This window comes from Loxodonta africana, chromosome 27 (genome assembly GCF_030014295.1).
Source record: "Loxodonta africana isolate mLoxAfr1 chromosome 27, mLoxAfr1.hap2, whole genome shotgun sequence".
Taxonomy (NCBI): Eukaryota; Metazoa; Chordata; class Mammalia; order Proboscidea; family Elephantidae; genus Loxodonta; species Loxodonta africana.
Window position 1 is genome coordinate 6093836 of NC_087368.1, and position 25105 is coordinate 6118940.

General features: G+C 44.0%; 1 long non-coding RNA gene across 2 annotated transcripts in view; it reads right to left on the reverse strand.

Moving 5' to 3' along the window:
- The window catches only part of LOC104847334 (uncharacterized), a 763513-nt gene extending 762647 nt beyond the window's left edge, over positions 1–866 (reverse strand). For both annotated transcript variants that reach the window (XR_010319537.1, XR_010319536.1), the window contains exon 1: positions 750–866. This is a non-coding gene — a long non-coding RNA (uncharacterized LOC104847334). The remainder of the gene's footprint in view (positions 1–749) is intronic.
- Positions 867–25105: the final 24239 nt, after the last annotated feature.

Consider the following 25105-nt stretch of genomic DNA (forward strand, 5'->3'; position numbering starts at 1 on the left):
CTTGCAGGAAGTACAGACAGAATGCTCATTAGAAGCAAGGTGGGTGAAACTTTGTCTCACATAATTTGCACATGTTATCAGGAGGGACCTGCCCGTGGAGAAGGACATCATAAAGTAAAGGGTCAGCGAAAAAGAGGAAGACCCTCAGCAAGACGGATTGACACAGGGGCTGCAACAATGGGCTTAAGCATAACACCGACTGTGAGGATGGCGCAGGACCTGCCAGTGTTTTATTCTGTTGCACACAGGGTTGCTATGAGTCAGAATTGACTCAGTGGCACCTAAAAACAACAGCAACCAACACAGAGTCATTGTAATTACAATTGTAATTGACGGATACCTGATTAGTCACACAAACAGTCAAAATGTTTGTTGGTTACTGCTATTAGCCTTGTTGGCCTAATAGGAGGTAGTACAGATGGAGGAGTAGCGGGCTAACGGAAAGTCCTGGGTTAAGAGGAGAAGATTCAGACACATGTTAGAAAGCTGTGGGGTAAGGTCAAGGGGCCAGAACGAGAGCTTCTTTGGGAAACTGGGGCATTCAGAAGCACCCGGGGATACTGAGGAATTTAAAAAGACACACAAACGCCTAGGTTAAGATGCTCACCCAGAAAAGACCTGAGAACACCTTTAACATTCACTTTAGGTTGATCTCTAGGTCAGTGTAAACCTTGCTGAGTATTGAAGGAGTGTTGCAGGACAGACCCTATCTGCAAGGACCACAGAGGATTTTTTCTCTCATTGCTTACCTTTGCTTCTTTTTCCTGTTTTCTTTCATTTTTTTTCTTTTTTGTTTCAACTCCTAGTGTTCATGGAAGTCTCTGTCAGAACAATAGCTGAGCACAACCTAAAGAAACAGAGACTTCAGTGAACACACACACCAAGTAATTCAGACTTTGCAAAACTAATTTGTGAAAGTCACTAAACCAATGGACTTCAACAACAAAACAAAGAGAGAGACAGAGAGGAATGGAGGAAGAAATGAAAGAAGGAAGAAAAGAAAGTCCGGTACAAGGGGGAGAATCTCATTTCAAAAGTCCTCATATTACTCAAATATCTGATTTTCAATTAAAAAAAATCACCAGGTATACAGAGAAACAGGGGAGAATGGCCCATTCAAAGGAACAAAGTGACAGAAATCATCCCCAAGAAAGCCAAGTTACCGGACTTACGAGATAAAGACTTTTAAACAACTCTTTTAAATATGCTCAAAGAGCTAAAAGAAAACACAAAGAACTAAAGGAAATCAGAAAAACAATCTATAAACAAAGCAAGAATATCACTAGAGATATAAATTATATACATATAAAAAAAAGAACCAAACAGAAAAGTACAATGACTGAAATGAAAAATTCACTAGAGGGGCTCAGCAGCAGATTTGAGGTGGCAGAAGGAAGAATCAGTGAACTTGAAGATAGGACAACTGAAATAATCCAATCTGAGAAACCGAAAGAAAAAAGAACTTTAAAACAATGTACAGAGTCTAACACACCTGTAGGATGCCATCATGCAGAAAATATACACATTATGGATATCCCAGAATGAGGAGAAAGTAAGAAAGGGACAGAAAGAATATTTCAAGAAATAATGGCTGAAAACTTTCCAAATTTGATCAAAGTCATGAATCTATGCATGCAAGAAGCTCAATGAACTCCAAGGATAAACCCAAAGAGATCCACAGTGAGACACATTATAATCAACCTGATGAACACCAAAGACAAAGAGTTTTGAAAGCAGCAAGAGAGAAGCAAATCATCACATGCAAAGAATCCTCAAAAAGATTAAATATCAATTTCTCCTCAGAAACCACGAAGACCAGAAAGCAGTGGTGTCACATACTTATGACAATGACAGAAAAAAAAAAGAAACTGCCAAATAATAATTCTGTATCTGACAAAATAGTCCTTCAAAATTGAGGGCAAAAAATAGAACATTCCCAGATAAACAGAAGCTAAGGAAGGAGGAAATGACCCAAGATGGCAGCTTAGTCACACACACCATGCTGTCCCCCTACAGCAAAGAACCAAGAAACCAAGTGAAACAGATAAAGATGATGTCATGGATTGAACTGTGTCCCCCCAAAATATTTGTTAACTTGGCTAGGCCATGATTTCTAGTATAGTGTGATTGTCCACCATTTTGTCATTTCATGATATTTTTCTATGTGTTGTAAATCCTATCACTATGATGTAATGAGATGGATTAGTGGCAGTTATACGGATGAGATCTTCAAGATTAGATAGTGTCTTAAGCCAATCTATTTTGAGATACGAGAGAGAGGAGCAGGCAGAGAGACATGGGAACCTCACACCACCAAGAATGCAGTGCTGGGAACAAGGTGTGTCCCTTTGGACCTGATGTTTCTGCATGGAGATGCTCCCAGACCAAGGGAAGACTGATGATAAGGACCTTCCTCCAGAGATGACAAAGACAGAACGCCTTCCCCTGGACCTGGCGCCCTGAATTCAGACTTTTGGCCTACTGGATATTGACAGAATAAACTTCCCTTTCTTAAAGCCGTCCACTAGTGGTATTTCTATTATAGCAGCACCAGATGACTAAGACAGATGACAATAACCCAGAACAGCAAATGAGTCAAACACCGAAGGAAAGGAGAACTGAATGAAAACAGCAAACAAGACTTACAGACTGTAGGCATCCTGCCAGCCAGCCCAGAACCATGTGGCCATCTTAAGACAAAGTGAGCTACATTCCTAGGTGAGGAGCTCAGGAAGGCAACTTCACAGAACCCCCATTAAGAGACAGAGATACTGTGTAGACAAACGTGGAGCAAAACAAGGTGAGCAAAACATGAACCATACCTAAGTAAGCAAAGTGCAGGAAGGCAGGCGAGAGCCCTAGGCATCCAGGCAACCACAGAGTAGGGAGTGAGGTAGAAAATAGGGCAGAAGTACTCACCAGCAGCAGTTTCTGGTCATTAGGGCAGCTGGCACTGCCAGAGTGGAGGATCCTTGAAGTGGCAACTAGAGATCCCTCACTTGACCAGACTCTGAACAGCACACTCCCAGCATCTGGTCAGAGCTGGTCCTGATCACTGGTTGCACTCTGTGGGGAGTGCCTCAATCCCTCTCTATGCTCCCCGCTTCCCTCCCAGTTCCCAGGAGTGTGCCTCTCTTCCCTTCGCCATTTGGCAATCCACATCACACAGGCCCGTGCTGTCACACTTGCAACCCGAGGTTTTCATCTGCCCCATCCATTCTCATGCCAACTTGCACACCTGGCAATCCACAGCACACAGTCGTACACTGTCGGACCTGCAACCAGAGGCTCATGCACGCTCCATCCACCCCTGCGCTACCCAGACCACCACTCCCACCACCAGACTGGCAATCAGAGGACTGAAACTCCCCTCTCCCGCCCACCATTCCACCCACCTGGTGATCAGCAGTGCAAGTTCCTGTGTTACCTACCCAGTGACACGTGACCCATGCACTCTCAACCCAACCACTGGGAAACCCGCAAGGCACACACACAATGCCCAACCCAGAGATCAGTAAGAACGCTCCCTGCACCCATGCTCCAGTAACCAGCTGGAAAGACACATCACCTCAGCAGCAATGGCAATATATCCTGACAGGTGCCAACTGAACCTCCGTCAAATGATGATCAGGAGATCCTAGTGCCCTCAGCCTACATCTGCCCGTCTGCAATGCCACACATCCCATATTCAAAGAGTTCTTGCACGCTGTCTACACTTGTGCTGAAACCCCTTGATACCCTAACACCTAATGAGATAACAATTTGTGCATGTACAGTGGGCCTACCCCATCTATTTGGGTAGCACTCTCTCATGCTGGATATGGAAACATCCTGCCCTGACCTCCAGAAAACACACTAACTCTATCATTAACCCAGAAGGATCCCATGGTCCTACAAGTGCTATGGAAGGAACCTGAACACCCAACACTTGTCACCCAATATCAGGAGAAGAGCCAGCTCTCCCACCTCCACTCAATCCAGTAAGGGAAGACAAACGAGCCTGCCCAAAGAAGATTCACACATGAGTGTGACCCACCATACCCCATAGTGAGAGGAAATCATGCTCAGCCAAAATATACCACCAAAGTTACAAATAAGCCAGAACCACAAAATAAGTAATACAAAGGAATAAAGTCATTTTAAAGAGAAAGAAAAGAAACAAGGCTCTGGATACATCAAAACAAAACAAATTAGCATGCATCAGGAGCAAGGTAGAATGAAGAAAACTAAAGACACAAGGGAGAGATTAATCCAAAGGACTAATGGACCAAAACTACCACAACCTCCACCAGATTGAGTCCAGTGCAACTAGATGGTGCCTGGCTACCACCACTGACTGCTCTGACAGGGGTCACAATAGAGGGCCCTGGACAGAGATGGAGAAAAATGTAGAACACAATTCTAACTCACAAAAAAAGACCACACTTACTGGCTTGACAGACTACAGAAACCCCAAGAATATGGCCCCCGATCACACTTTTAACTCAGTAATGAAGTCACTCCTGAGGCTCACCCTTCAGCCAAAGATTCAACAAGCCCATAAAACAAAAGAAGACTAAAGGGGCACACTACCCCAGGGGCAAAGATGAGAAGGCAGGTGGGGACAGGAAAGCTGGTAACAGGGAACCCAAGGTCAAGGAGGGAAGAGTGTTGACATGTCGTAGGGTTGATATCCAATGTCACAAAACAATACGTGTACCAACTATTTAATGAGAAGCTAGTTAGTACTGTAAACCCTTATCTAAAGTATAATAAAAAAATATCAGCACAAAACATACAATCAAGAAAGAAATATATAAATAAATTAACACCTTAATACCTCAGAGACAGTACACAATAACAAATCATAGGAAGAAACAGGATAATACAGCTCAAAAAGCTGAGCAAAATAAAGGAGCAGAAAACCTTACTGAGGAAGAAACAGTAATAGAACCACCTGATGAGGGATTCAAAAGACATATATAGGAACATCAAAGAGATCAAGGAAAACACAGACAAAACCCTAGAAGAATTCAGGAAAACAATACAAGAACAAAATCACAAGACAGACAATTAGAAACCATACAAAAACAACAACTAGAAATTCAGAAGATTAACAATAAAATATCAGAAGTAAATAATGCAATGGAGTACACAGAAGTAGAATTTAATCAATGAGAGAAAGAACCAGCAAAATAGAGAACAACTTCCTTGTTACTAAGTTGTTTGAGGAACAATCACAAAAAAGAATGACAAAAAATGAAGAAAGCTTAAAAGTTATATGGGACACTATCAAGAATAATAATTTACACATAATAGAAATTCCAGAAGAGGAAGAGAAAAAAAAAAAGTATAGAGAGAATTTTCAAAGATTTATTGCCAGAAAATTTCCCTAATGTCATGAAAGATGAGAAGGTTTCCATCCAAGAAGCTCAACAAACCCCATAGGGGATAAACCAAACAAACCAAACCCAGCACCGTTCAGTCGATTCCAGACCCCCTAAAAAAGTCCCTAAGACATATCATAAGCAAACTTTCCAAAACCAAAGAAAGAATTCTAAGAGCTAAAAAAAAAGAGCAGCTCAAGAAAAACAAAATATCACCTACAAGGGGGCACCAATAAGACTAAGCACTGATTTCTCAGCAGAAAACGTGCACCAAGAAGGTAATGGGATGACATATGTAAAGCACTCAAAGAAAAGAACTGCCAACCAAGAATCTTACGTTCAGCAAAACTGTCTTTCAAATAGAATGACAAAACTAGAACATTTTCAGATAAAAGAAAAATAAGGGAATTTGTAAAAATCAGATCAACCTTTAAAAAAAACATTAAAGGGAGTCCTTCAGACAGAGAACCAACAATATCAGAGAACAATCTGAAACTAAGACACATAACAACATCACACAGATACCAACACAGATAAAGAATTCTCAAAAGTAAAATAAAGCGCAAAACTGAAAACAGGATACCAGAGCTGTCAATCTGTAAACAATGACAGCTTCTAAACAAAAAGGGGGAATAAATGGAGAGGAAGTCAAGGCGATATCAAGATATAACAGACTGTTTTAAACTTAGGAAGATAAAGGTGAATTTCAGAGTAACCACAAGCAAAATTAATAAATCTACTTACCAAACAAAAAGAAAATCAAAAAGAATCAGTAAGCACAAAGTCAACAACAATTGAGGATATGGAAAGAAAATCCATAAACAAAAACAACTTAGCAAAAAAATTTAAGTGGAACAAAGAAATCATTAACACCACACAAAAAAAAGGCATAACAAAATGACAACGGTAAATACATAACTATTAATAATCACACAGAAAAGAGACAGAGAGTGCAGAATGGATAAAAGAAATCCATGATTCATCAATATGTTGCCTACGACAGACACACTTCGGACATGAGGACATAAATGGCTAAAAATCAAAGGATGGAAAAAAATATATATATCAAACAAATAGTAACCAAAAGAGAGTAGGAATGGCAATAACAATCTCTGATAAAACAGACTTAAAGTCAACATCCATTATAAGAGACAGAAGGGCATCATTAACTATTAAAGGGTTAATCCACCAAAAGGACATAACCCTAATAAATATTTATGTTCCTAATGACAGACCTCCAAAATACATAAAGCAAACTCCAACTGAACTGGAGTTCTACAATAGTAAAACAGACAGTTCTACAACAGTAGTAGGAAACTTTAACACATCACTTTCGATGAAGGACGGAACAACTTGAAAGAAACTCAACAAAGATACTGCAGATCTAACCAACAGACTGGAAAACTTTTTGGCTACGAAAAATCAAATCAGCATCTGATCTCTAAAATCTGCACGATACAGCAAAAACTCAACAACAAAAAGACAAATAACCCAATTAAAAAACTGGCAAGGACATGAACAGGCTCTTCACCAAAGACATTCAGGAGCTAACAGATACATGAGGAAATACTCACGATCATTAGCTATTAAAAAAAAAAAATGTAAATCAAAACTACAATCAGATACCATCTCACCCCAACAAGGCTAGTGTTAATCAAAAAAACACAAAATAATAAATGTTGAAGAGGTTGTAGAGAGACTGGAACACTTACACACTGCTAGTGGGAATGTAAAATGGTACTACTTTGGAAATCAATTTGGCGCTTCCTTAGAAAGCTAGAAATGATCCAGCAATCCCACTCCTTGGAATACATACTTGAGAAATAAGACCCCTCACATAAACAGTATATGCACACCCATGTTCACTGCGGCACCGTGTACAGCACGAAAAAAGATGGAAGCAACCGAGGTGCCCATCAACGGATGAATGGATAAATAATGGTATATTCCCATAATGGAGAACTACCTAACAATTAAGAACAATGAAGAATCCATGAAACATCTCATAACATGGAGGAATCTGGAAGGCATAATGCTGAGTGAAATCAGTCAGTTACCAAAGGACAAACATTGTATGAGACCACTAGTATAAGAACTCAAGAAAAAGTTTAAACATGGAGGAAAATATTATTTGATGGTTATAAGGGTGGGGAGGAACTGAGAGGGGTATTCACTAATTAGATAGTAGACAAGAACCATTTTAAGTGAAGGGAAAGATAACACACAATACAGGGGAGGTCAGTACAACTGGGCTAAACAAAAAGCTAAGAAGTTTCCTGAATACAACCAAACACTTCGAAGGCCAGAGTAGCAGGACTGGGGTCTGGGAACCATGATTTCAGGGAACATCTAGGTCAATTGGCATAACAAAGTATATTAAGAAAACGTTGTGCATTTCACTTGGGTGAGTGGCGTATTGGGTCATAAATGCTAGCAAGCAACCATCTAAGAGCATCAGTTGGTCTCAGAAAGGGCCACATAAACCAGACACTATATCAGCCTGAGACCAGAAGAACTAGATGATGCCTGGCTACCACTGACGACTACACTGGCAGGGGGCACAAAAGAAAATCCCTGATGGAGCAGGAGAACAGTGGGATGAAGACCTCAAATTCTCCTCAAAATATGACTTTATGGTCTGACTGAGACTAGAGGGACCCTGGAGGTCATGGTGCCTGGAACCTCTTGTTAGCCCAAGACTGGAACTATTCCCGAAGCCAACTCTTCGGACAGGGATTGGACTGGACTATAAGACAGAAAGTGATACTGGTGAAGAGTGAGCTTCTTGGCTCAAGGAGACACATCAGACTAGGTGGGCAGCTCCTGTCTAGAGGCGAGATGAGAAAGCAGAAAGGGATAGGAGCTGGTTGAATGGACACAGGGAATACAGGGTGGAGAGGAGGAGTCTGCTGTCTCATTAGGGGGAGAGCAGCTAGGAGTACCTAGCAAGATATGCAGAGTTTTTGTATGAGAGACTGGCTTGATTTGTAAACTTTCATTTCAACCACAATAAATTAAAAAAAAAAAAAGATTCAGAAGATCTAAATTAGCACAATCGATCAACTTGACCTTGTAGATATATACAGAACACACGACCCAACAGCAGCACAGTAAACATTCTTCTCCAATGCGCATGCACCATTCTCCAGAACAGACCACATTTTAGGCCAGAAATCAAACCTCAATAAATTAAAAAACATCAAAGTACAGGTATGTACCACTTAATGTCCACAATACATTCTGTGAAATATGACATTACGTGATTAGGACGTTGTGTGAACACCACAGTATATACAGGAGAGAGGTACACAGGATGGTCACCAGCCACACCAAGGGAATGTGCAAAAATTTGGCTCTGCCGTAGTCAGTCCTGCACGGCTACTAGCCCGTCTCCAGGAGCCACACCTGGCCCCCAACCTGCTGTGGCACGCACTTGCTGTCCAGCCAGCTGCCAGCTCCATTCCCTTCATTCCTCCCTGCCTTCCCCATCCCCCATAATGGCTTTAAACTCTTCCAGTCCTGCCCACCCTCCTTTAAATCACATCTCCACATGCCTTTCCTATTCTTTCTCCTACCACCCCCATGAGCCAAATAATTAGGTGACCAACCACAAAGGGAGGAGTTGCAGCCTCAGGCCTGAGCTTCAAGTGTAGGGCGCCCAGGCTGAGTGGAGCTGTGGCCTCAGCAGGGCATACTGCTCAGCAGCTCTGGCAGCATCACCCTGCCTGAGGTGAATATAGCAGGACAGGCAGCCACAGATGGGCACCGAGACCCTCTCCCCCTCTGCCCCCGGGGCCAGGGCAGATGTGGGACCCAGACAGCTAGTGAGAGACGGATCAGATTTCCAGCAAAGTACATCTGCTACACCATGTTCTGTGATCGGGATTGCTAAACTCTATTATAACTTTATGGAACCACAGACATGTATGCAGTTGGATATTACCCAGAAGAATGTTAAGTGATGTATACCTGTAATGCAGAACATCTTCTTTGATCATAACGCTATAAAGCTAGAAATCAATAATAGAAAGAACACTAAAGAAAAAAAAAAAATACATGCAAACTGAATAACAACTTACTTAAAAACTATTGGGTAATAGAAGAAATTAAAAATGAAGTTGAAAAATTCTTAAAATCCAATGAGAAAGAGGTGGAGCCAACATGAAGCTATAGACAGAAGCGCCATGCCATCCTTCTGCAGCAAAGACCAGAAAAACTAAGTAAAACAGAGACAAATGCCAATCCTGGAAGCCGAAGCATCAAATGAAAGAATAAAGAACTCAATCAAGCACCAAATGGAATAAGAAACTGACAGAGAACAAGGAGAACTACAGAGTGGAGGTCCCCTACCAGCTAAGGCAGCACGCATTTGCCATCTTGGACCACAGCCACAAAGGAACGCAAACAAGGAGTACAAGAAGGCAACTTCACAGAGCTCCCAACAGGAGACAGAGCACCCAGTAACCAGGGATACATGCTTTCCCATCCTCACCCTTTTTCCCTGTATGTGGCCACCACTGCTTTCCAATGGGCCATGGTTACTCAGCTGGAGAGACACCAGCTCACTGCTGGCTGATTAGCCATCTTGGAACTTAGCCACCAAGGACTGCAGATAAGGAGGACGGGAAGGCAAACTTCATGCTGCTCCCAACAGGAAACAGAGTACCCAGTAACTGGGGGGTACACACTTTCCCACCTCCCAGCCTTGTTCCCTTGACACAGCCTCCAATAAAAAAAGAATAAAATAAAATAAGAAGAGGGAAAAAAAAAGTGACCAATAAAAGTTCTTTCCAGTGGAACAGGGAAAGCTATTGATAGCTAGGAGAATCATGCTCCCCCTTGCCTGCTTTCTTCCTTGTTTCTGATTCTCCCTCTAAGGAGGTGCGCTGCTAGGAACGGGTCACATTTAAAAACATTAAGTCAGCCACAGCTTTACTTGTTTGGAAGTCCAAGGCAAGAACCAATGATGGGCTCAGGAGAGACAGCACCAAGAAGCATAGCCCCTTCCCGCACCTAATGCGAAGGGCGAAGCGGCTTACTAGATGGGGGTGCTCAGTCGCAGGTCCTCAATCAAGCATCTGCACCCACAGTCCTTCCCCTGGTGCACATTTATCCCTCAGGGGACTCACAGGGAGTGGCCTACGGCAGCACAGGATTCAAGGATCCAGGATTTTAATTTTAGGCTCTCAGCCATCTTTCAGAATCTCTCAGGATCTCTTTACATCCTGGGGGGAGCAGATGTTTTACCATTGCTACAGAATCTTCATCGAGGGTTGCTGCAAGTTAATTCCTGATCCTATGGGAACAATGGTAATTTTGTTTTACTTCTGTAAAAAAAAAATTATATATGCACAGATTTGAGCTGCTTTACCTTTATCTAGTTTAGCCTGCAAGATTAATGCTCATTTAAAATTAAAATTGAAGGTTTTAATCTTCTGGCAACACATGGTTATCTTCGCATAAATCTTCCTATTCAAAAGATATACATATATACATACATACATATGTTAAAATGAACTATATATAATTCTGTACTTTTTTCTCTTCTCATTTGTTTTTTTTTTTTTTTTTTAATTCCATAGAGGGTGTAGGAATCTTCAAGAAGAGAAAGAAGAGCAACTGGAGCAAATGATTCCCCTCTGTTCTTTTCACTTCAGTAGTCAGCAGCTGGGTGAGAAAGCTGACCCAGGCCACCCCTGGGTAACAAACCACACTTCCTCCTCACCCACCAGCTGGAGAAGCTCTGCTGCACCCCTTCTCTGCTGACTCCCAATCAGCAAAGCTCCATCCCTCTGAGGAAGCGCCCACTGATTCTCTGTTAGTGCCACGGGGATCCAGCTACTCCGTGAGAAGAATTCAGTGTTAGAGCCTTAAATGAATTCGTCGACATCGTGAGCTCTTTGTGCTGCCACAGATCACCCCGCTCACAGCTGTGCCCGTCCCAATGGAACCTGGACCCTCGTTCTTATCCTGACACAGAATCAGGAATACGGACAGAGCTCTCTGTGATATTATAATGCATTCCCTTGTAAAGTCACACTCAATCGTTGGTTCACATGAACAAAACCCACTATAACAACATATTAACTATGCTTTCTAAGACAGTAATCCCTGAAATGACACAATTTACACAGAATTTATTTTTAGACTAATACGCCAAGTTATTTTTTTTGTCCGACCTGGAATCTTACAAACCCAGCTGTTGAACAGCAATTGTCACAGATGTCAAAACGTCTTTCAACATTTAGACAGTCACCTAGCCATTATTCTCGTGGGATCCATGAGTGCCTGGGGGAATCACACTTGACGGATGCAAAAAATAGGATAGCCATATGGTAAATACAACTCCCCATGTCCCAATCATCTAATCTAGTAATTTCCCTACTATTCTATACTGAGAGGAAGCCCATCGTCTCAATTAAAAGAACGGGTTCATGCTTTTCCCCAAATGCTCCCGAACATGAGAACATGTAAGTTTTGTGAATGATCTTCCAATTCTCTATGCTACATGTAACCCACAAATGCTATTTATACTCATTCCCAAAGTTAACAACTCAGGGTCCCTATGTCAGAGAGAGAAGTCCCTGAGTGGCGCAAACAGTGACGCACTCAATTACTAGCTGAAAGGTTGGAAGTTTGAACCTATCCAGAGGCGCCTTGGAAGACAGGCCTGGTGATCTACTTCTAAAAGGTCACAGTGTTGAAAACTCTATGAAGCAGCTCTACTCTGCATGCATACTCTTGCTACGAGTCAGAATAAACTCGATGGCAACCAACAACAGCAACATACTGGAGACGGAGTCCCTGGATGGTGCAAACGGTTAAGTACTTGACTACTAACCAAAAGGGTGGTAGTTTGAAGCCACCCTGAGGCTCCCTGGAAGAAAGGCCTGCTGACCTGTTTCTGAAAGCTCACGGCATTGAAAACCCTATGGAACAGGTCTACTCAGCACATATGGGGTCACCTTGAGTCAGAAATGATGCAAGGGCAACTGGTTTTTTTGGTTTACACTGGAGAGGGGTCTCATGTTCTATCAGTCTATCCTACCACTGCTCTCTTCTAGGGAAACTGCCAGGACCACAGTCCTAACTGAAGCAAGTAGCCCTAGGCCACAAATGTTTGGACCATGTCGTGGAGTGAATTATGTCCTGGCAAAAAATGTGTGTATCAATTTGGCTGGGCCATGATTTCCAATTGTGCGGTTTCCTCCATTTTATGATTGTAATTTTATGTTAAAGAGGATAAGGTAGGATCGTAACACCCTTACTGAGGTCACACCACTGATTCATTGTGAAGGGGGTTTTCATGGGTGTGGCCTGCACCACATTTATCTTACAAGACATAAAAGGAAAAGGAAGCTAGCAGAGAGGGGGACCTCATACCACCAAGAAAGAAGCACTAGGAGCAGAGCACGTCCTTTGGACCCAGGGTCCCTGCACCTGAGAAGCTCCTCGACCAGGGGAAGATTGAGGACAAGGGCCTTCCTCCAAAGCCGACAAAGAGAAAAAGCCTTCCCCTGGAACTGATGCCCTGAATTTGGACTTGTAGCTTACCAGATTGTGAGAAAATAAATTTCTCTTTGTTAAAGCCATCCACTTGTGGTATTTCTGTTATAGCAGCACTAGATGACTAAGACAGACCAGCAGAAGGTATCAGCATCCATCGGATTGCCTGGTATGAGAGCTTACGCCAATAGGGATGATAGCTACTACAGAACCTATCACAGTCCATTCTTTTCCTGGAGTTTGGTGCATACACAGACCATCGGCTAGGTTGTGGGAGCAAGAAGGGAGAGCAGGAGCAGAAAGACACCAGAAGAGAAGCCAAAATGGAAATGCTGAGTCATGTTAATGGCCAAGAAGTAGAATACGAATGAGCAGCCAATGTTAGTGCAGACACACCCTAGAGTGGCACCAGACCAGGAACTATCTTCCTGCTCATGAGTTAGGTCCCTCCCTGGCAGTAACAGAGGCCTCTGTTGACTTTCAGCCTCCGGGGCCAAGTCTTACAGTAGCAGAATGCAATTCTTCTAGTCTAATAGAATAAAATTAGTTCCCAACATCAGTTCCAGCACTGCAAGAAGTGGCTGTTTGGGGCCAGCTGTGTCAGAAATTAATGAGCCAGCCCCTCGGAGCACCTGCACCTTCACCAACTCTAATCACTTCTCCCTCCCAAGAAAGACACCAAGCTCATCTCTTTAGCTACCAGTGATTCTCAATCACAGGCATTTGGAAATGTGTATTGTGGCTGGGGTGGATATCTTTGCTTGACGTGATGACTTGGTTAAGTTGGAGTAACACGGGCATCGAGTGACCAGGGATGCTAAATGTTCCTAAATGGGCAAGGACAGTTCCATACAATGATAAGTCACACCAAAACACCCTCCTTCAGAAACACTGGGCCCCCTCCAACATTCTGGGCAGACAGAAGAGGGTAAGAAAGGCAAGTTAAAGAGAGGACGGCAGTAAGAGAATAAGCAACATCCTCCGTAAGAAGTGAACAAGTCAAGACTGTCCAAAGATCAATGTGAGCCCCTATGCACCTCCTTCCCTCACGTCCAGCAATAATGCTAAAGACAAAAGAAGTTCTTACTCTCATACCCCCTCCCATGGGCCCAGTTAGCTTTCAGTTTTATCTTTTAAAAACTGTGCATTTCCACATCTTTTTTCATTTGTTCTAATTAGAATAAATTCTTAGCAACTAAGAATAATTATTGCTGTTGTTGGTAACAGTGACGCCAAAACCAAACTCTACCATCAAGTGAATTCCAACTCAGAACAGCCTGACAGGACAGAGTAGACTGCCCCACAGGGTTTCCAAAGCTGTAATCTTTAGACAAGCAGACTGCCACATCTTTCTCCCACAGAGCAACTGCTGGGTTCGAACCACGACCTTTCGGTTAGCAGCTGAGCACTTAACCAATGCATCATCAGAGCTCCTTGATAATAGCAATAAAGTAACAACTGAAAATTTTTCCACATTACTAAAGGGACTAATGACTAAATTGGTGCTGTAATATGTCTGTTCAAATTTCACCTTAGAGATTAATTCTTCAGAGGATAACTCTTCACAGATTAAGTTTGTGAATTAATATCCTCTTAGGAAACAGTTTTTTGAGCCACGCTGGGGAAACAAAAGAGGTGAAATTCTCTTGCCGCCTCTTCCAGACTCTTTATAAAGCTCTAGGCAGTATTGAGAGAGACATCCTGTACAAACAAGCTTTACCACCAGTGGTCAGGGCATGGGGAGACCAAATGGAAAGAGACAGCTTAGCAGATCAAAGAGAAATATTTTAGAGGCAGTGTGCTCAATTATGTGGGAGACAGACCCACGGCACTTTCTATACCAGGCAGATGCCACCACAAGGTAAAAAGTTCACCAGGATACAACTACAGTCTGAAAGTCTCCCCAGGGTAGAGAAGTTCAAAACTTAATTCTGTTTTCAATGAGTTGAGGTCTTGACTTAACTAGAACACACCATCATTACAAGTGGGGGTTTCCAGCCTGTATGAGTCAAACAGGGGTCATTACAGGCTGAAACATTGTTGTCCAATAGAACGTTCTGTGATGATGAACGTGCTCCACATCTGTGCTCTCCAATAAGGCAGCACTAAGCACATGTGGCTACTAAGCACTTGAAAGGTGGCTAGTTCAAGTGACTAAGTTTTTTTTCATTGTATTTAATTGTAATTAATTTAAGTATAAATAGCCACCTGTGGCTTGTGGCTATTGTACTGGACAGCATAGTTAAAGGCTTAGACCAAGGACTGGGAAAATGATCCCAAAGTGTTTCAGAAGACAATCTTACTCATCCTCTGACTACCTGATAAAACACTTCCTTAACCCTTGCCCCTCCATACACACACAGACACTATGCATAACGTTTCACCACATCACGCATCACTAGACCAGCACTCTCAAATTTTAACATACGTCAGAATCACAGAGGGCTTGTTAAAACACAGATTATTGAGCTCCAACCCCAAGTTTCTGATTCAGCAGGTCTGGGTTGAGCCCCTATCATTTACATCTCTACCAAGTTCCCAGGTAATGCTGATGCTGCTAGGACCACACTCTGAGTAGTACTAAAATAAAAACTTCAACTATTCAAACACCAACTGTCATGGATTGAATTGTGTCCCCCTCAAAATGTACATCAACATGGCTAGGCCAGGATTCCCAGTATTGTATGACTGTCCACCACTTGGTCATCTGATGTAATTTCCTATGCATCGTAAATCCTACCTCTAGGATGTTAATGAGGTGGGATTAGGGGCAGTTATGTTAATGAGGCAGGAGTCAATCTACAAAATTAGTTTTTATTTTAAATCAATCTCTTTGAAGATATAAAAGAGAGAAGTGAGGACAGACACATGGGGACCTCCTAACACCAAGAACACAGAACCAGGAGGGGAGCACTTCCTTTGGACCCAAGGCCCCTGCACTGAGAAGCTCCTACGATGGGAAGATTGCTGACAAGGACCTCCCCCGAGAGCTCACACAGAGAAAAAGCCTTCCCCTGGAGCTAGCATCATGAATTTGGACTTCTAGCCTTCTAAACTGTGAGAGAACAAATTTCTCTTTGTTAAAGCCATCCACTTGTGTCATTTCTGTTACAGCAGCACTAGATGACTAAGACACGAACCTATCTACCAAAACATCTTCTCTCACTGTCACCTTTCTGCTACACAGAAGTGCCCCTTTCTTCTAGTAAAAAATAACACCTAGTACTACAAATGCAGGGCAGACAGAATACAAATAACAAGGCTACCTGTCTAAGACGGCTTCTCCATCTATTAGATCCAAGATCTGTCCACATTTGTCATAAGCTTTGCAAGTGTATCTAACACTACAGAGACCAGAAAACACAGCAAGGGCGAACGCAAGCCTGCCGGGATGGTTTACATCTAATACCTGCACTGACCCTGCCTTAGAGTCAAGTTGGTGCTTTCTATTCAAATATCGTACATCACTCAGGTCTAGATCAGGATTACAGCCTTTTTCACCTTTCCAACACACAGTTCTGAAGAGTAACAAAACAACACACGTATCATACTAAAGCATTTATCAAAGGTATATGTGAAGGCAACGTTTTTCCATATTCCAAAAGAGAGGAGACAGAAACCTAAAGGTTCTAGAACAAAGAGACTTCTCCAAACAGTCTCTGGTCTTCCTTAATCCCCTCAACAACTCTTCTGGATCAGCAGTCATTTCAAAAGACACTTCGATTTGGGGGGTTACTTCTCTATGTCCTCTGGTCTACTTATGTATGCGTCACTTTCACATTACAAGGTCACTCCACGAAGAGCACTTTCCTGACTGCTCTCAACAGCCTTCTTCCTGCCTCCTCCACCCTCCCCTTTCTTTCCTCTCCAAAAGAAAGCCTTCATCCAGAATACACTGTCACAATAAACTAGGACAGGATGCCTTCAAATAAACTCAGATGCCACTACTGTTCACCATTTCCCACACCACTAAGCCTTTACCCTTCTCCAAATTCCCACTGCCCCTCACTTACTGCCATCACAAAGATTAAGAGTGATCTTTGGGTCTTGGAAATGTGGGGAGACAGGTATTCTTTCGGAGCACATACAGAACCCCCTAGTTACCACGCAGTACTATGCACATTACTTCCTTACACTGTGTCTACAGGTAGTGAAACTGAGGCACGATGAGGTTAAATTATTAAAATACAATCCCAGAGAAACTCAGAACAAGAATTAAATTCCTGTATCTCCCACTGTAGTCACTCTCAACTGGAGCTCTTTGGGTGCCCCTCCCCCCTCAGGCAGACATCTGCCATGTCTGGAGACATTTTTGATTGTCACAATTCGGGAGGGGGGCAGTGCTACCGGCACCCAGTGAGCAGAGGCCAGTGATGCTGCTAAACATCCTACAACAACTCCCCCACCCCCCGCCAACAAACAAGAACTGTCTGGACCAAAATGTCAACTGCATTGACCTAATCTCTAGGACTACGTTCTTTGGCCCCTAATTGATAGTTAAAGAATGGCTTACTCTACAATTTTATCATTGTACAGCATTTACACATGCCAGGCAAGTGCTATTTCTGACATATGCTGTGTGTGTGTATACTTTTTAGTTACTCTCAAAACAGAGGATATAAAGAGCCATAGAGGAAAATGAGTAGAGCTCACAAAGCCCAACTCTTTTCCTTTATTGAGAAAACCTGGCAAAGACCAGCTCCTTTCCTTAGCAACCTCCATCCCCTGAGCTGTGGTCTGCCTGTGCCTGGCTGCTCACCTGGAGTCTTCAGTTGCTGACATGCTCTTGCAGCTGCCTTTTCTCTGCTTTGCTCATCCCCACACACATGCTTCACTCCACAGCAGTAATCATGTACGTTGGTGGGAATCTCCAGAGATCTACAGCCCCTACTTGTCTGTTTTGCTCAGTAAATTACATTCATTACTGAGCCATGTGAGGCATCTAAGGACATCAGCCTTTCTGGCTGCCGTCTCTCTGAGGCTGGGCAATGAGACATTATCTAGTAAGGGCTCCAAATTACTAACGTAAGCTTAAAACAACACTCCAAACAGTTTTTAAGCTGAATACAATTTTAATTTTTCACTTCCTGTCCATCTTTCCTAACCATCCTTGGCTCTGCCTAGATTTCTATTAATTATAATTTTTTCTTCAAGGAGTCTGCTTAGACTTCAAGCTGGAGAAGCTGGAGAGCTCAAAAAAGAGATGTGGTATCTTTTCTACCCCTTCCTCCCAGACTTCCACCCGGACTCTCAGAAGGGGACACCAAACAGTGACTTTCTCCTTCTGGCCTCAAAACTCTTCAGCACAAATGAGAGCTCAAAGCCAGCCTTGGTCAATGCTCCCAATGCCAATACCCGGTTCACTGTTGTTAGGTGCCATCAGATTCCCAGGTCTTTCTCCCGTGGAGCAGCTGGGTGGGTTTGAACTGCCAACCTTATGGCATGGTGTCTATTGATTTGAATCAACAGAGGCTTTGGGAACCTTTCACAAGCAGGGTATCCCACTGCACTAACTCCAAGACACTGGAGAGACAAGAGTCCCCATGACTTGTCAAGGTCAGAGTTAACAGTGGCAGCCACTGCCTTTGCCTTGCCCTGGAGTAGACAGTGTGGCAGCCTTCAAACACGTCTTCACAATCCATCAGCTCTGCTGCTTTTCACCACTCACTCACCTCTGCATGCTGGACCACGATCAATCGATCACCAACTGCCAGAGACAAAAAAGAGAATGAACGCATTAGGCCAACAGACCCACGACTTCAACTACTAAGTCATTGCTCAACTCTCTTTGTTAAAGTTGGCTAAGTGCTTAAGAAATAGACCCAAACACAGATAATGGCTCAAGCTCAAAATAAAAGTTTACTTCTACCTCCTGTACACATACTGGACAGGTGAAAGGTCTGTCACTGAGGTGGGCCTCCTCAATGCAGTGATCCAGGGACCCAGGCTGACAACTGTCTTGTCATCTCTGAAACAATTTCTAAGGTTGCTCTGGGGTGAGGCGGGGCCAAGATGGTGGAGTAGTCTGATGCTTCCGGGATCCCTCTTACAACAAAGACCTGAAAAAAACAAGTGAAACGGTTATATATATGACAAGAGAGGATCCCTGAACACCAAAGGCAAAGTTCAGAAGTCAGACTGAGTGGCAGGGGGACGGAGAGATGGCTCAGAAGCTGCAAGGAGTTGCTAGACCTGACTCGGCAGGAACCAGTGCCCCTCAGGCACAATCCCCCAGAGCAACTGCAGCAGGGCTGGTGGTGGCATTCAGGACGTGGTTTCCTCAGGGAGAGACAGCCAGCCGCACAGTCTACTCACACCTCCCAAAGCACAGAAGAACAGCTCTCTCGGCAAAAGCTAAGTACTTGTGTTTATTTTACCACGCCCCCAAGCCACCAAGCCAGCTTCAGTGGCCATTAATTTCCCTGGGCCTGAGATAGGTCCTGATGCACACCCTGAGCCATTCTCCTGGCCTTGGGGGAAAAGATAATCTGCCAGCTCCACTAACCTGGGGAGCTCAGGACAGAAGCGGCTCCTGTCCAGGCACAAATGGTCCGTGAACTTTGAATACCTTTAACCCCTGCATGGAGCTGTGTGGGCCCATTTCAGGAGATTAGGCCCTTGTTGGTAAACTGCAACGGTGCATCTGCTTGAGATCTGACTTTAACAGTCTCAGCTGTGTGGTGGAGAGGTGGGTTTTTGATGTTTGACAACTCTTTGCCTCTTAAACAGGGTCTTCACCTACCTACATCAGGGGCCTGAGGACTGGTGGCTCCACACATGTTACCTAGCCACCCATGAGAGGGGTCCAAGGGTAAGTCATTCCTACCAGTCCTTACAACCAAAAGCATTGGGTGCCCGTAGTCCAGCTACAGCACCCACCGAACTCTGCGTTCTAGGGAACAGGGACACACTTTCCTCACAGACACTTGGGGGATGGCTGGCAGCCCCCTGCCTTGTTCAGAGCGTGACCCCCTGCTGCAACCAGATACCTGTGCCTACACCAATCTCCCCTTCCCCTCAAAGACCAAGGTTGTTCTGGGGACTTCACTCCTTTCAAGCCAGCTAGGAGTGGAAAACACAATGGAGGAGCTGCATGGGAGTTATCTTCTTGAGTTTGTCTCTTTTCCCTAGAAATGGATCTCAGTACCTCCCACTTCCACTCACATTATGCGGGCTAGAGCTATCCACACGGACTGCTGGGCAGCCAGGAATTTCTGTTGTACAAGGCTGACTGCAACCCAACTAGGAAGACAGCATTACGTTTGTTGTTGTTGTTGTTAGGTGCTGTCAATTCTGACTCACAGAGACCCTGTGTACAACAGAATGGAACAATGCCATCCTCACAATCATTGCTGTGTTTGAGCTCACTGTTTCAGTCACTGTGACAATCCATGTCATTGAGGGCTTTCCTCTTTTTTGGTGACCCTCTATTTTTCCAAGCATGATGTTCTTCAGGGGCTCGACCCTCCTGATCACATGTCCAAAGCATGTGAGATGAAGTTTTGCTATCCTCACTTCTAATGAGCATTCTGGCTGCATTAGGTTTAGAGCAAAAAATTTGGGATAAGACACAAGCACAGTAACCTTACCTTAGTTACTTAACAACTCTGAGTCTTGATTTCCTCACCTGTAAAATACCCTGCCTTCCTCTGAGGGTCATTGCTGTTATTGTTGTTAGGTGCTGTTTGCATCCCTGCTTTCAATTCTTTGGGCCATATGCTTAGGATTGGAACTGCTGGCTCATATGATAGTTCTACGCTGAACTTTTCTGAGGAACCATCAAACTGTTTTCCACAGCGACGATGGCATTTTGCATTCCCACTAGTAATGAACGAAGGTTCCAATTTCTCCACATCCTTGCAAACACCTGTTATTTTCCTCTTTTTTTATTATAGCCATTGTAGTGGGGGTGAGGTGGTATGTCTTTGTGGTTTTGATTTCCATCTCCCTAATGACTAATAATGTTGAGCCAGCACTAGCAGAATTTTAGGATTCATAATTGGTAGTAAAAGCAAGCTCATCAGGTCATTCGAAGAGAGACAGAAATAAACCTCCAATAAGCTGAGCACAGAATATGAACTGCAAGAGGAAGCAGGTGACTGGGGTACTGGCACCAAAGGCAGTGTACTCTACCTGGGTCAGGGTCAAAGCTGAGGGCCTCATTATACACGGTAACCTCCCCATCACTGGTGACAGCACCCATCTCCCTCAAACATCATGTCTACAAAATTCACCTCAAAGAACAGCCATCTAGTTATTTCAAAAAAGACAATGGATGAATGAACCCTGGCTCGTAAGGTCAAAAAAACAAATGTTCAAGTTTTGGATTGTGAATACAATCTCAAAAGGACAGAATTTAAGAAAATCCATACTTATTAGGAAGTTACAAGTTTTAGAACAAACTGATTTGAGAATAACTGACCTGCCTTCTGCGCCAGCCCTGAAGTATACTGACTAATTAACCAACAGTATTTTTACTAATATTCTCATCCCTACCTTCAAGGTATGTGATTATTGGATACTGATCAAGTTTAAAAGTCACACGTATATTTCCAGAATCCCACCCATGTGTATACACTAGCTTTACAAGCAAAGAATTAGAAACTATGAAGTTATTGGGAATTTGAATTGAATCATGATTTCAACTTCAGGTTCGATTAACCAATTTATGCAAAGTGCTTTCAAACCCTGTATTATGGTGCTTGTTAGGTTACATCCCGCCTTCTCCCACACTACACACACACACACCCAGCAAAGTAACCACATCCATCCCTCAGTCTCCACAAAACCCATTATTCCAACCTTATAAAAACAGTTTGGCTTTCACAGCTATTTTCTTTGAGCTTCTCTTTGACTGAGATCTCACAAAGCCTCTCAAGATCTTGCAGACTAGAGGCTCCATACTGCTGGTTTGCCAGCTCCATTATTTCACCTCCTCCAGGAATTCCCAGAGACAGCAGTGCCACCTGCTGGTAGGGAGGGCACAATCTGCTTTCTGGAAGCCCATGGGTGACAGGAATGGCAGCCTAGATTTCTGTCTTTAGGAGCCTTTCTTTTCTAGAGCACATTATAAGCATAAGCTACCACCTGAGATGTGTAACCTCCACAGGAGCCTCCACTGTGACTGGCAGGTCGTCTGGAAGCCATGTAAAGCAAAGCCAGGCTGGCCAACGATGAGGCACTTCTGCCTGGAAATGCCTCCTCAATCTTGCAAATGCAAGAGCCTCACTGAATTCAACATTTCCTGGCTCTCCTTTTCCCCCACTGCTTCACTATCAGATAATAGCACTCGCAGTCCCTACCTGTGGATATGCTATCTAGCTCTACCTTACATCCTAAGGAAGGTGCTCAGACCCCTCTCAATGTGAAGGCTCTTACATGTACACAATGTGACACAGATCCTTCTCAAAGGACACTACTGCTTAGGCATGCAGGTCGGACTCGAATCTCTTTCATTCGCTCTCCATCCTCCCAGCGCCTAACCCAAGGGACAAAAACAACAGAAAGGAAATGATTTTGTTGTTGCTTTGAAAGTAACACTAGTGAGCTTTCATTGATTCAGAGAGTAAACCCTTGTGCTATAGGTCACTGATACATGTCGTGTCCCTCAAGATGAACTCAGCCTGCCCATCTTCCTGGTTTCCCTTCCTTAACCTGATTGGTGTTTTTCAACCTTTTCACAGCCCCTTCCATAGGTCAAGGTAAGAACTGCACGCCCTTTGTGTAGTTTTCACAGGCAGTCCTCAGTTAGCAATGTCTAAAGTGCAACCTGTAGTTACAAACCACTCCTCATGAAGCCTATTTATATTAAAAATTTGAAGTATGTACAATGGTTCATAATAATAAACTGGCGCTACTTCGGGAAGTGCATTAAAACACTCTTATTATCACCATATTATCATGTTAAAGATATTTTAGTGTATCTGGAAATGATTCTTTAATGTTTTTTATGTCTACAAAAAGAACACTACGTGCTAAGACAAACATTTGGTTAACTAACATTAGATACAAACCGTACCTAACTGTTCCGGCTTATGTACAAATTCACCGTAAACACAGATTTAGGAACGGAGCTCCTTCTTAATCCGGAGACTGCCTGCATGACAAAAATGACATTTTTTTTTTTAGATTTAAAAAAAAAGATCTAAAAGCATATACTTTTTCAAGTTATACCACCTCTCTCAACCTTCAGAATTCCTTCCCTCACCATCACCAATACCAACTTAAAAATTTTAGACAAAATTTTAAGTTATTCCTAATAATTTGCTTTGTGGTTCAAACTATTAGCCAACAACCTATACTTCACTTTACTAGGGACAGTTCTTTCCAGCGAGTTTGAGCTTCATAGCAACTTCTTTTACTTCCATTCACCTCAGAGTTCTTATCTCTCTAACAAATCCAAGTGCTCCCTCTTCAATTTTTTTTTTTAACTTGCCAAGCTAACTGACTGCCTATCAAGTATAGACATTTTGCCAGTATGCAAGGGTGGGTTAGCCAGGAAGCAAGGGGTACAACAGGGTTAATTGTGTTTACTCACTAATCAGTAGTGAACAATTTAACAGGGGTTTCATCACACCTTTGATGTGGTGAAAAACAGGGAAAATTTTGACTACAGATTAGTAAGTAAGGCACAAGTAAACCCGTGTGTACCTTGCTTATTGGATAAACCATCTCTGGAGTATGTCTCACATGTTTGAAAATCACAGTGTTTCAAAAAACAAGAAACAAATTTGTAGGGAGAAGAGGAATAAAAGGGCTTTGAAAAGGTATCAGGGTGTCTCCAAAGAATCAGGTAAATATAGATCTTTGTCAATCTCATGCCACAATAAGTTCTAAGTGGATTACATTCAAACTCCAGAATACAGTAAAATGAACACTAGTTAACCACTGGAAAACTGAAGGGACTTTTTATGTTTCACTATACGGACGTACAGTATACCCTTCCTATTGCAGGTCTGCGGAAATGGAGGAGACAGGTAGGGCATACCCTGCAGTTTTAATCTGCTCTGAAACTCCTGCAGGCACCTCCCATTTTCAAAGTGTGGTTTACAGGAGATATTCCCTCCCCGCACATCCCTCTTCTCCCAGCCGAATGGTCGTCTTCAAACACACCCTTTTCAAAGAACTGAGGAAGTCTGAAGAGGCTTAAGTTAGACCCTGCCTTCCTCTCCCTACAGCCCAGTAACGTGCAGAAAATAACTAATTTCCCTCTTGAACAGCCCCAGAAAAGCGTCAGTTTACAGCGACCCCCCCCCCCCCAACAAAATCCTGTCTTCTTGAACAAGAATCTCAGTGTGCTGATCTGGTCTGCAGTTCACTGCAGGCATTTCCTTCCTCACAATTTACCAGTCACCAGTTAAGCCTCTCATTTAGACCTGCTCCGCCAGCGCCCAGCTGCTTAGAGCATTTGTGCCTTTGTAAGGAATCTCTGGGTTCCTTCAGGCCCCTCAGAGCGCCCAACTGCGGGGAACCTGGGCCCTTCAGCCCACTCACAGCGCCCAACTGCGGGGAACCTGGGCCCTTCAGCACACTCAGAGCGCCCAACTGCGGGGAACCTGGGCCCTTCAGCCCACTCAGAGCGCCCAACTGCGGTGAACCTGGGCAGAGGGCTCGCCTGCAAATCCAGCGCGCAGAGAAGCTTCTTCCCGTGGCACTCGGGATGGGTCCCGCGTCACCCCGCCCCCACCCCGCCCCCACCGGGGAAGAGGGTCTGCATCCACCTCAGAACCGGGGATCCCGGGGTGGGGGAGGGGAGTGCGAACCCCGCCCCGCCCCGCCCCGCCCACCCCGCTCGCCCCGCCCACCCCACTCGCCCCGACCCAGGGAATGTGCGATGTGACCGGCAGCCCCGCGGCCTCGCTCACCTCGGAAGGAAGGCTCCAGCATCGGGCTCGGGAATTTAAAAAAAAAAAAAAAAACCCGCCCCTCGTGCACGCGCACTAGGCTCTCGAGCCTTCGCCCCTCTGGTCCACGCGCGCGCCCCTGCGACCAGGCCCTCGTCCACCCCGGCCCTGTCCGTCAGCAGCCGCGAGAGCCAATCCGCTCGCACGGGAGGCCTAGCGCCAGTCACGTGGCCACAGCAGCCAATCACCAAATGGCCCTCCACCGCCTGCTCCGAAGACCCTGGCAGCTCGGCTGCTACAACGCGGAGAGGGTGCGATGTGTGCGCAAAAGACTGAGTGTCCGTGTTTGGGGACTGATTAATCATTTGCCACATCTTTTACTTTCTAAAA